At 43.4% G+C, this 13,091-nt stretch overlaps 1 protein-coding gene across 6 annotated transcripts in view; it reads left to right on the top strand.

Moving 5' to 3' along the window:
• Positions 1 to 13,091, top strand: part of ZNF469 (zinc finger protein 469) — a 281,089-nt gene that overhangs the window by 7,210 nt on the left and 260,788 nt on the right. Inside the window, exon 4 of one of the 6 annotated variants that reach the window (XM_068955993.1) lies at positions 3,813 to 3,898. The exons of the other annotated variants lie outside the window; for them this stretch is intronic. The gene's annotated coding sequence lies outside the window, so the exon portion shown is untranslated. The remainder of the gene's footprint in view (positions 1 to 3,812; positions 3,899 to 13,091) is intronic. 6 annotated transcript variants of the gene reach the window in all.

The raw sequence follows: 13,091 nt of genomic DNA, 5'->3' as shown, positions 1-13,091 counted from the left end.
GTTTAGGGTGGGCTTTCCAGGGGCTGCCACTTTAAGGCTTTGAAGTGTCCTCAGTGAATCTAATGTAGCAGTGCGTTTTACTTTGCTGCCTGTATAACGTACAGCAGCTTCTGTAAAGATGGAGGGTTTTTTTGTGGTCAATCAAGGATCCGAAGTCTTTGGATTGATACAGACAGACTAAAGCAGATGGAAGAGGAAAGAGATGATGCTGTCTTGATTCTCACCAGGGTACTTTCTTCCCCACTAGGTGGATGGTGATGTTACAGATGGTGTGTGATTTATTGCATTATTACTATTATTATTACCAGTCTTTATGGAATGGTTCTTGGTTAATGTGCTTGAGTTCGAAACAGTTTCATGCTGGGATCTGTGTGTATGTGTTTGTGAAATGCCTGTTTTCCATTACAAAACTGGGAGATAAACTAAGATGACAGTCACATTTTCCTAACATAAATTTCTCCCTCTCTCACTCCTCCTTGGAAACCATAAATTTCAGCAACATGTCTCTGCACTCCAGACATCAAAAAGCCACATTCAAGCAGGCGGATTTACAAGCCCACTGTTTTCCTTGGTCAAATCCTTGCATAAGAAAAGATAGACATCCAAATGATAACACAAAACTGGGAAGGGACGAGTAGCTGAAAGAGGAAGCTGTGCAATGTGAGAGGGAGAAAGAAAATCTCCTGGGAGGACTTGTCTCAGCTGATACAGCTCAGGTGGCGGATAGAGATTTTCCTTCTATTTCTGGCCAACAAACATCTTTTTGTTTTCCTGTTCTTATGCTAAGTGTTTTCAGCCATAAGGTTTCAACTGTTTCTTCCCATCCTCACAACTAAGACTGTTGTCCAAGTTGTTATCTGAGCCTGTCTTTATTAACACAACATCCTTTTCTCTGGCCTTGATGAACGCTGACTCTCACCCAAATCATATCCATTCAGAAAACTTCCTCTTATTTGGCTCTTTCTTTTCTATTGCATCAAATTCTTGTCTGTACTTTTGTGGCCCTTCCTGGCCTGTCCTCATCTTATTTTCTGCTTCTCCTTCAAGACTGATTACTTCCCCTATAGCTGCCCCTTGTACTTGATAGGAACAAAGTTACATGTTCAAATGACCTTTACTTCTTGCCCTTTAATCACTTCCTATGGTGCTTTCATTAATGTGCTTACCATGAAAAACTTGACTATTTAAGTTGCTGGCATGCTAAGGCTACTTCCTAGTAGGCTGACCGATGTGAATTGCTTACCTTAGATTCCCTGTCTTTATCAGCCTTCTGTCTCATGTCTTAAAGTGCTGACTCTCTGAGGCTGGGACTCTCTTTTCTTCCTTGTGGCGCAAGTAGCTAAGTGGATCTTGTTCCACGCTTGTAGTCCCTGGTAATGCCAGTGATACTAAAAGTAATTCATACAGCAGTTTGACTTGTCGCCAGTTCACTAGCTTTGGTCCTTAATGCATGAGCAGTGTTATTCATCTTTTCATTTTACCTGCTATGATTCAGCATAATTAGCTTGGAGTTGGCACACGTTAATGAAACCAAGACTCAAGGCTGCAGATTAGAAACCTTGCTCTGGCTTTTAGACTGAGTTTTAAAACTTTTCCATGCCATCCAGAAGAGATCAAACTCACCGATCTGTTTAAGCAAAAGCTTTCTTGACTGCAACTTCAGTCTGCTGAATCCTAATTAAAAAAAAAACCTTTGGGAGGCCATACAGCCCTGGACCACAGACTCGTAACCATCTTTGTCCCTGGATAGCAGAGTCTCTGCACCTTTCATGGCATTGGTTTGACATGGCGTAAAGGGGACTTCGCATCTCCGCTCTCTCCCCATGTCTTGGGATTTCTGGACAGCTGATGGCCTGATCAAAGTAGACTTTCAGACCAGACTGCTTCGTATCTGGAAGTGCCAGGGATCGGACAGCCGCATGTGTACAGCCCAACTGCTTGGCGCATGTGTGGTAAGCTTAGCATGCTTAGGACACATGGAGTATGTGCTGCCAGAGGGCTGCGAATCTGGTCGGTTCTGAGTGCTCTGGACTTGGGTGTGTTTTATCCCAATGCACAATACGGACCTGCAGGGTTGCTATATCCTTAGGGTGCTGGACTGGCCGTGCACATTTGGCACAGGAAACGTGCCTGTAATTTCATCTGGAAATTCCCGAATAGGGGTATAGGAGCCCTATGTGCAGGTTTTCATGTCAGCCGTGTGCCTGCCCAGCACAAGCCTCTTACAAGCATATTGGCAGTGGGCTGTGTTCACCAAATCCTCCAAGGCCTCTCTTCCCACCGAGGAGTTCCCAGAGATGATCATTTCTGTCCTTAAAAGGCTCCAGGAATCAGTGGCTGAGCTGTTCGGTAACGACTTTGGGCTCCAACTTTTGAGAGGCCTGTTTCATTCATGGCTTCGTTCTGCATTGTTGTAAAGTGAGTGTCTGCACCACACAGCAACCAGGTCCAACTACTTCTTGAAAGAGCCTCTGAAAGGTGTCCCTGCTCACATTCTCCTTTGCTAGCCAAACACAACAAGAGTAATAACAAAGTAGAAACATTCATATGAGAGTCTGACTCTATAGCGTTTTCTAGTCCTTTACTGTTTTGGCATTTTCCACCAATCCGCTGTAATGGTGATAATAGGAACCAGTCAGGAAACTCAAAATCCTTGTTTTACTATACAGATGGCTAAGCCCATCAACAATAAGTATTATTCAGGTGCCATATCTAGCAGAAATCAACTTGATATGGTTAGCTGCCATATCTTCTAGTTGAGTTGCATCATGGAAAGGGATGTAGTAATCCAGATCATGAACTATTTTCTTCATGAAAAATGCCTGCAGATGGAGATGGAAGCAGTCCACCTCTTGAACTGCCAGGCCTCTGAGCATGGGGCTTGCTGATGCTGCTGCTGCCAGTAGCAATATGCAAGGCTATTGCTGGCATAACCAGAGCAATAAACTGGGGAGTGTAGAGTGTCTCTCTGCAACCACCGAACAGTGTTATCTGCTTTGCACATCATTTGTTCATAGCTGAAACAGAACTGGCTTCTCAAGGAGTGGCTCATCAGCATCTTTTTGGCAGCAGTAATGGTCATGTTCTTTTTTTATGGTCAATAGGAGATAACTCGTGCCTCTCTGAAATAAGGACTTCTGTTTTTTAACCTATAACCACCAACTGTGGCCAAAACCTCCACCCTTGTTAAGCATACTGGCAACTAGTCCTACAAGCACCCAAGTACACGTGGCACAGATCTTGTTTTTGACCATGCTGGTGACAGACTGGGCCGATACCCTCTCTGGGGGCATATCGCAGCATCTAGAGACCGAAGCCTTGCCGCTTGCGTTTCTGCATGTAGTCAGTTAAGGTTATCATCCTTTGTTCACTGGGACAGTTTTTCTGTTCTACAGTGGTCTCAGGTTGCTGATTTGAGCAGCTGAAGTAGGGCAGCTTCATTTGCACATCATCATTCCAGGAAATCCTTGAATCTCCTCCTTGTCTGTTGTGGCAGCCGGGTACATCCTGCCAAACTCCTCTCTGCCTGATATCTTTCTTTTATTTCCAGTACATGGAATTTAGCTTTAGCCCAGCAATGCTACCTCTTTTCAAAATGAATTGGAGTCTTCCGTCATGCTTTTTCTTCAGATTTTCCCCAGATGTAAGCATCAGCTCTGTAGACTTTGGAACTCTCCTGGATACACCAACAAAAATATGTTATATTTTCCAGTGAAACACCTCTGGTGCTGAACTCGACCCAAGTGACAGGCTGAGGGAAGTGTCTCTCAAAGAGTGTTGAATGCCCACAAACATGCACTTTGTTTTTTTAGGGGCACCTGCCAGAACTCCACTGATGCATCAAGCACAGAAATATATTTGCCATCAGACATCTCTCCAAAAATATCTCCCTTTGTAGGTAATGGAAAATGTGCCTTTTTAACATATCCTTGTAATTATTTTTGTCTATGCAGAATTTTTTTTTATTGCAGAAACCTGTGAGCATAACCAATTTGTTGGTTCTTTCTCTTGTTCTGTGGTTCCCAAAATGGAATTTCCAAGGTAAAAGTTTCTGCCTTAAGGTGACAGCAACTTTCTTGTGAAGGTGACATGTGGAAGAGTCTGACTCATTCAGCTTTATTCTGCACTGTAAGAAGAGCTTCCCTCTACCCAGGAAGATGAGTTCTAACTCTTGTTCATTCAAGAGTGCCTAGTGACAAATTTCCTTTTCATATTTCCTCTGGCTGTTGTGCTAGTTCATAATCTTGGATCTTTTCCAGTTCCTGGGTGCCATTAGTGAGCTCAAGCTTTCTGCACCAAATTCTGAGTTTTTCCTGGTTACTTTCTGCTGAGTGCTCCTATTGCTGTTCCTGGCTCCACGCTGCTTTGTGCACCTCTGGTTGGCTTAAAATTAATAAATGTCCCCTTTTCCTCGCAGACATTCAGTTGCTGTATCTTCCATTGCAGCACTGTCTCTTGTTTCTATGAAGACTGCCACTGAGGTAATGCTGCTGTCATCTAGGTTGGTCACACTTTGCATTTGAATCATTTCTAGTGATTTCGGCTCTGATGAGGCTTGTTGCTGCTTGCTTTTCTTCAGGATAGCTTTTTACTCCTGGTCACACCTTTGTTCACTGGCTGCTCGGAGCCAAGAAGCTAAAAAAAACAGAACAGAAGATTGATCAAAGGTAGCAAGGCCATGCAGCACTGACTGCTTGCGTTTACACTGCTTCTGGCTAGTTCCCCCACAGATCTGCTTCTAGCACCTTGGTGTTGTTTAGCATGAGGCCTCCTTCTAGCACACCAATCCATTTCAAATGGTCTGCGCATGACCTTCTCAAAGCACGGCCAGTTCAGGGAGCAGCTGTAGGCAGTTACGGGTCCTTGATAGGGATCACAGACATCCCAGGAATCCTGTGTATTTTTGTAGGGAAAACCCAGAGCTCCTTCAGCTACGTTTTATGAACTTTAGTTTTATGGGTAATGAGTCCCTTTGTGAGCAGGCTGTAGCTGAGCGGTTCCTTGCTTAGGAAGTATCTCCATGCTTGGCTCATTTTTGGTGTGCAAGAGCAGCTGTCTTGTCTTTTCCCTCACTGATGTTTTCTTGGATGCAGGGAAAAAATAACCCTCTAGATAACTCAGCTATAGTCCCACAGGGGCTAAAGGAATCTAGAAGTAGCAAGCTAGGGCTGTAGTGGTCATGAAAGGGAGACAAGTCTCGGGATATAAGGCAATCATAGATGGCAGTGTCCAAGAAAGCTCCCGTGGGAGAAGCCTAGACTCAGAACGACGTGATCACCATCGCTGTGCAACACTGCAAACAGTACTGCCTTTCCCCCTTGCCCAGGATATTAATTCTTTTGGACTCTAAGATATATTTTCTACATCAAGCAGAATCTGCCCTTGTGGCAGATTAACGTTCAGTTTATACAGCCATCCTTGCTGTGAAGGGGAACAGGCAGTTTTCAGTAACCAGCACCATGTTGTAGTATATGGAATAATGAATCCTGTAGTTAGTAGGCATGCATAGCTTTTCCCCTTTATCCGTGATTTTAGTTCTTAACATTTGCCATAAACAAGGTCAGTTTCTAAGGAATAAAAAAAAATCCTGACAGTAGTTTTACATTGTGAGGTGGTGTCTATCCAGTTTGTCTGAACACTTGTCCTCATGTGTCTGGAAAACTTCTATTTATATACCTTGCACAGCAGCTTTTTCCAGTTTCAAGGTGGGGACTCTCTGAAGGCCTAATCTAGGTCGTAATGAAAAATGCTGGGTTAGACTGACTCATTCTCCTGCTATAAACAGCTAAGGTACATAAACTTCCTATTTCTTTTGCGCTTGCTTCTACCTCTTTTTATCCTGTGCCTTAAATTCACTTGTTTTTTATGACATGGAGAAGGAGCCAAGACCTACTATACTCCTTCAACCCTTCCCAGTTTTCTAAGCCTAATCTTTTAGCTCTTGAAGCAATATGTCGCCATGTTGTGCAGTTGATGCTGTCCTCCTGCAAAATTCATGAATCACAAGGGAAGAAAACAGCTAGGAAATAAGAGCCAGGCCTTGAGTCTTGACGATGTAATAGACCACTTGCCCGTACTGTGCAGATGGGCCCAGAGCAGAGTCCTGTGTCACACGTGCATGAATGCATCGCATTAGTACTTTTCAGGGTAGATGTTTTGAAACATGTTTTTTCTCCTAGAAAAGCTGAAATTCAGGCAAGCCAGACGGGGTTGTGCCGACCACAGAGCTTATGGGACCAGTGGGGAGTGTGGTAGTGAGTGTGGTAGTTTGGGGATTGAACTGCAAGGTGTGCTGATGAAGACCTCAGATGTGTAGGCAACTGCCCCCTCATCAAAGAGAATTTGGGAGGAGCTGGGTCTGCTAGTGAAAGCTTTTCCTTTTCCTAGAAAGAACCTAACAAGCTGCTGCAGGATTCATGCCAAACTGAAACCAAAGGAGAAAGCCTGGGGCAGGGGGAGCTGGTTTCTTTTAGTTTTTGGAACTTTCTTTGGGAAACCTAGCAAGGGGAAGTGCTTTTGGGTAAAGGCAACCTTTGGCAGAGAAGCAGGGTGGCCTGTGACAGCCTGGGGTGATCATCTGCTTTCATTTCAGGGACCAGGTTGGAGCTGTGTTTCACCTCCACCACTGCAGCTGGCTGGAAACAAACCTGTTGTGGTCTAGCAAGTGCTCACTCTGCATAACTGGGGAAGAGACTCCAGCTGTGGGACTGTTGCACTGTTTGCAATGGGAATACTGTGACACAAGTTTTTAGCTGTTAAGCAATTGCATTTAGCGCTAATGGATTACTAGATATAAAACCAACTTCTGTCACAAGCAATCACTGATCCACAGCTGGCTAAGCCTATGGTAGGCTTTCTTCCTCCAAGCCAGAGTGCTCCCCCTTTCCTCCCTGGTATTGCTTTATGGTATGTTTACCTTCGGAAGCTACTAAGGCAGTTCTGAGCCAGGGGATTTGCTGTTGCTGCTGTAGCTGGGGCTTACTGGTAGGTAGTTCCTGCATGAACACTGGCTTTCCCCCATAGACCGACTTCTCTAAGACTGCAAAGATTATTGAGGTCACCAGGCTGGTCCAACAGCAACAAAAAGAAGCTTTCAGCATTGTCTGTGTTATAATTTCAAATCCTTTGCTGCGTAGATGCTGTTGCTGGACTCACGCTCCCTTGCTCGCATGCACACACGCACCCCGCACACCCACCCACCCACACCCACACCCACACCCACACGTGCTTTGGGCAGGCATGTGAAAAGGACAAGCTTTCTCATAGGGCTTGTATTGGGGGAGGTTCTCAGCTGTGGAATATAGCAAAGAACAGAGGAAAATATGCAGTTGTTTGTGCAGGGCCTCTTGCGCAGAGCTTGTTTGGGGGAAAGTAGCTACAGGATTGTATAGAAGATCATTTGTGATCCATTTTGGGATAAAAAGCACTGGAAAGTACAAAACACTTCAGCAATGATGGCTGAACCTCAGCTTTCACAGAAAGTCCAAGGATAGATTATTCTTAGTTTAGAAGCTTCCTTGCCCACCCCCCACCATTGAGCTATTTTATCCAGTTCCTTCTGTAAAAGTCTGTGAAAGAGCTGAGTTTGTCCTTACCCTTACAGCATGGATGCTTTTTGATGACTTGCTTCCACACAGAAGCCAGATATAAAATCCACTCTTTTGCTCAAACTGTTACCTATTTTGATATTTATTCATTTATCTGCAGCTCCCCTTGTTGCGCTGCCTCTGATATCTGTATGGAAGCGATGTCTGACTGTTGGAGTCTGGCTGTGATTCAGCGTTCCCATGTCTTGTTTACACTTTGGTGCTGAGTTGTGATCTTACCCACGCTGGATTGCGACCTCACTTAAGGAACTGTCTGGTTATTCAGTCTGTGTATCATTTGCCAAGTGTTGCAGAGCAGCTCTTGCTGTAGAAGGCATATATATCATGGTAGTGTCTGACCTTTTCGGTTTGCTCTTGAGAAGAGGGAGAGAAAAAGGCAAAAAGGAAAGCAAAGCAAACAAAAGATGACACTGCTCTTGAAGTGCCAGAAGCAAAAGTCATTAGAGATAGCAATTTTTTTTCTATTTTTAATCCACTAACTTTCATTTTTCTTTGGAACTCATGGAAAGAGCAAGCTTCTGGATAGTGAAAAGAGAGACTGAACTTCTGCTTAGACATAAATAATCTTGTTAATCAGCAATGCAGGGAAAGCAGACAGAAAACTATGTGACAATTGGGCTGAAATTTGTTCAAATCCCTCTTTGTTTGAGAGGTTTTGCCTGCTTTTGCAGAGAGCTGTCTCCAAAACAGAATCCAAAATAAGTTCACTGTTATTAAAATAATTCATCTTTTAAACCTCAGTAGAATTTGTTTGGATTGTTAATTTCCTCAAGGCCTCAGGCCCCTGTATATGTTGAAGTAGATAAAATTCATGGGTTAGCACACGAGGTATCCAATTGCACAGTCTCTCGAGAGTGGGAAATCACTTTACAAGCATGCCTAATAGTCACAGTGCATAGAAATGATTATTGGCGATTACATAGTAAAAAATAAATGATCAAAGCAGATACTACACAGTGATGTGGGTGCTGAAAGAAAAGGAAAATGGATAGAGAGTCAGGAGATACAGTTTCTACAGCAGTTTTGGTATTTCTTTTCAGTTTGTCCCTGGATAAAGTCACATCAGCAGCTAGCAAAATCGCGTTTCTTTCAGCAAACATTGTTACAGATAGCTCCTCGCAATTACTAGAATGGAGGAGCCATACGTGCCTTTTGTCCAATTCTTCTTTCTTTCTGGGACCCTTAGTAAAATGGAAGTCTATTCACTTTTAACCCCTGCTGGTATACTTCAGATGGAGCTCTCAGGTCAGTTCCCTTGCTTTGCTAAGGACCGCTGCCCTGCTTTCGTGAACTGATGGTCCCGGGGAAGAGGAGCGGCCAGTGACTGCAAGACTTCAGAGCTTGCAGTGTTGAATGTCCCTGTCCCTTGGACTGTGCTAATGGTGTGTGCAGGCACGGCACATCGTGACTCCTCGAACAAAGTTACTGCAGTGGTAGTTGGTAGTTGTAGACCACTGCAGTGGTCATTTCTGCTTATACCCTCTAAACACTGGCTGTGGTTACGCTCCTCCTCATCTACCTGATGTAATGGTGAAGGGATAACTTACCATATCATAACTCATGCAAAAGGTTGTGTGTGTGTGTGTATTTCTGTGCGTGAATATACAACAAAAGCAAGAAGCAACCTCCTGGGTTGCTTCTCTCCTCCACAGCGTTCTTTTCGTAATCTTTTAAGTGGAGAAAATAAAGGAAAAGACTTCCTTGGCTACTAAATAATGCTCTCTTTGTGTTGGAGGTTTCCTGCAGCTCCAGCGCTGGCTTTTCCTGGATGCTCGGTCAGTACCCCTTAGTAGAGTTTTCTGTGCGTATAAATGCACCTTAATTGCGCTGTATGTCTTGCTTTTTGTGATCGAGAGATGGGCTGGGACTGTACCCTCAAATTGGAATAGCCGTATATTTCAGGAGAAATTCTGTTTGGAAGATAAAATCCTGGAATGGATAAATGGATAGGTCTTTATTGGCATGTCATGTCTAAAATTAGCCTATTGTAGCCCGATAAAGTACAGGCAATAGCTCCTTGTATACAACCGGCAAGAATCCTTTCTTCCTGTCCTCTACACACCCTGCACAATAGGGTGACCTGCTTATATATTGCAAGCACTGGTGTCCCCAGGCTCCAGCCGTGAGGGTTCACAGGAGATGCTCAGGCTGAGCACATCTCTGTTCTTGCCACCCTTGTCCCCTTTCTCCATCAATATGGACAGGTCATCCTAGTCCTAAGAGCCTCCCGATGGGTCCTTCCTCTCTCATAGGATCTAACATGTCTAAACTGAGACAGTGAGCAATGCATCCCATCACTGTTATCCTTATTTGTGCTCTAGTTATGTTTCTTGCAGGCTTAAAGTTAGCCATTAGTTTAAGATTTTTGCATGACAAACTTGGGCACGTAGAGAAGAAGCTGACTTTTGTCCCTTTTTGTGGGGCCTGCTTTGTTTTCAGGCTGAGCTAGAAACATCTACAAGTGTTAGTGCAAAGAGAGCTGGTGAGTGCAGCGATGAGAGGATTGTCTGGATGTTTTCTCTGAGCTGTCTTTAAAACAGCAAAAAATTGATTCAGTTTGAACACAAAAGCTGCAGGAAGTGAGTTAAACCTACTTTTGTCAGCCAGCCTGTCTGTTTTGGGCAATTCAGCATCTCTTCCTCATCTGTTAACTGACTTTAATTAATCTCATCTTTTCCAGGCAAGTAAAGGCTGTGGTCAAATTGTTTTCTTTCCTGCCTGTCCTCTGCCTTTCTGGATTTAAAGCTGCCCCAGCTGGATGGCTGAACAGGAAGAGGTTTTTTCGAGAGTGCCTGGCTGTGGTACATTGAGCTGAAGGTTTCTGTTTGTTGGGTGTAGTCTTTTGCAGCCATTTTCCTAACCCAAAGTGCTCTTACATTTATGCCCTGAAGTACCTGGGATAGGAAGTGGCTGCTCGTCCAGGTCAGACATCATGGGTGGATTAGAGCTGGGACCATACAGAAAATCTCTTTTTTTTTTTTTTTTTTTGCAAATATGGCCTCTGCTTTGTAGTATAGATTTATTTCTACCAGGTTTTATGGTTTTCTGTGTGATTTGAGAGAAATTGAACATAGGCTCCAAATCGCCAGCTATAATATCTCAGTTTGCAAAATGTTTCAAGACATGGAAACTCAGGAGCAGAAAGAGTCTTATGCTTTATACAGAGACGTTTTCAATACAAATTTAGTCTGAGGTTTGGGAGAATTGCTGAATACCTGCACAGGCATATATGCAGAGCTCTCTACTCTCCTGGATGATCTGGAGACTACTTAGACACATCCACAAAGACAGGAAGTTTGCAACCTCTCTTTAATGCTTTAATACCCTGCTGAGGCCTGATGCTCATGCAGGACACTTGTATGTAGCTGTAGATCAGTCTGTCAGCAATGGACTTTCGGGTGTTTATGGACTACTTTCAAGGGGTCTGCGAAAGTAACTAGAAAAAAGCAACCTCTTTTGTGCTCTATGGCAATCTACAGATGTGAAATTTCTAAAAGCAATGGCATCTTCCCTGGAAAATTTTTTGTTTTGACCAATGCAAAAAGATTAAAAACAATTGTGTGTAGATAATAGAGCAAATGCACATGTGACTTATTAAAGGAGTTCTCTGTGCTAACCAAACTCTGGGCATCTGTGTGTGTGTCTGATCTCATAAGATCGGACACATCTTGAAAACAACTGCTCAGGCAAAATCCTGTAGAATTTAATAGAAATCAACTGTTTCCAATTGTTTCTTAAGGTCCTTTATTTATTTTATTTTCACCTCTGAGGTGGAGCTATGGCCCAGAAGAAGCATGTTAGCATATAAACTGATTCTAATCCTTCTCACCAGGCAATTTTGTTCTTAGACTGAAAATTTGAAGATTTTTTTTGTGTGTGTGAATGAGAGATTTGTAGAATGACATGTGCTCTTAGCCCAGAATAGTTCAGGATTAATTCATTTTATCCGTTTCAAAAACATTTGGAACTACAACAGTGTGTGAAATCACCTGCTAGGGAGTAAGCATTACTTGAAGGTTCACCTGGATAGGCAGAGGTGTTTGAAAAAAACGAGATAAGCAGATCAAGCTCTTTCTGTCTTATTTAGTACCATTTTACAGATCTACAGAAGATGAGTGTTTTTTCAGGCATCTTGTGAAATAAGTAATTGGTGCCTTTCTTCGTAATTGTAATTTGCATGAGTTGGTCCTACCCTAAAGGCAAGGATGGCTGAAACAGAAACACCAGTGAAGGAGTGGAAACTGGCAGTTAGTCTTTCTCCTGCTGAAGTGGAGGATTGAACCTCTTGTATTTAAGCTGTGCTTAATGATGACCGTTTTCAGTTCTAATGGGAATGAGTTAATTTGCTCAGTCTCTTCACAGTGCCTAGTTTTCGTCACACGCAAGGGCTATTTACAATACTCCTCCTTTTCTCTTCTATTTTATGGAAACCATTTCACAAAATGCAGTGCAAAAAAAGTTGCAATTCATGAAAATGCAAATTAGGATCTGAGGGGAAAAAAGCCAGAAACTTTTGCTGTGGCTCTGGGAACTCCCAGTGTTTTCCGCCTCAGTGTGTGAAGACAAGAAAGTGAAAACAAGTAGAAATGGAAAACGCAGCTTGGTTGTTTATTGTTCAGTAGCGTGAACGCAGACCCGTGAAGGCTCTCCTAATGCTTGACCTGATCTCGCTGGGCTGCTCCTTGCCCGCTGGCCTGGCTGTGCATGGGCACAGAGGAGGGTGGCAGGGCGCCTGCCGTCTCGGTTCCCATGAACCCGCTCGCTCCTCAGAGCCTGCACAGATGCCCGTTCCCACCACACGCCCTATCTGTCCCAGCCTGCTGTAACATCTCATGCTCCGTGTTAGAAAAAACCCAAAAGGTCAGGAAATGGTGAGAACAAAATTAGATTTTAATTTGCTTTGCTTTCACCATTTTTAATAATCCCTGATGCTGTTAATAATACAGGACTTATATTCCTCTGAAGGATAAAACTAATAAGCTTCCTATTTTAAATTAATAATGCTAGTTCAGGGGGTTAAATCTCCTCCCAGGTGCTATTCCAAAAAAACAGCAGTGATTTAAACTCCAAGATTTTAGTCTGTAGGAAAAAAAAACTTATTTGAAGTTTGTATGAGTCTATTTTTTCAGTGTGTACAAAAGACCCTTGAACTTAACACTTTGGAAGCTTTGGGCCAGATTTTTACAGCAAACCACATGCAAAAGTACTTATGCAGTTGCTTGAGCTATGTGAAAAAAGAACTGATATTTCATGCAAAAATGGTAGTTCACTGACACAGGTAATCAGTGGATGAACCTTTTGGCTGGTGGCCTTGGGATACTGTGGATGCTGGAGCTGGTACGTTTATATGCTTCGCAAGCAGGACTCACCAGGGGCGTCCTGTATAATGGGGACAGGGCCTCCTGTGTAATAGATGTTGATACTTGAGAAGAGAAGAAGGGTCTTGGCATATAATGCCACTTGTTAAGGTTTCCTGCTGCAGGT

This window comes from Struthio camelus, chromosome 10 (genome assembly GCF_040807025.1).
Source record: "Struthio camelus isolate bStrCam1 chromosome 10, bStrCam1.hap1, whole genome shotgun sequence".
Lineage (NCBI taxonomy): Eukaryota > Metazoa > Chordata > Aves > Struthioniformes > Struthionidae > Struthio > Struthio camelus.
The sequence above is the reverse complement of the archived record's forward strand: the minus strand, read 5'-3'. Positions and strand labels throughout refer to the sequence as shown.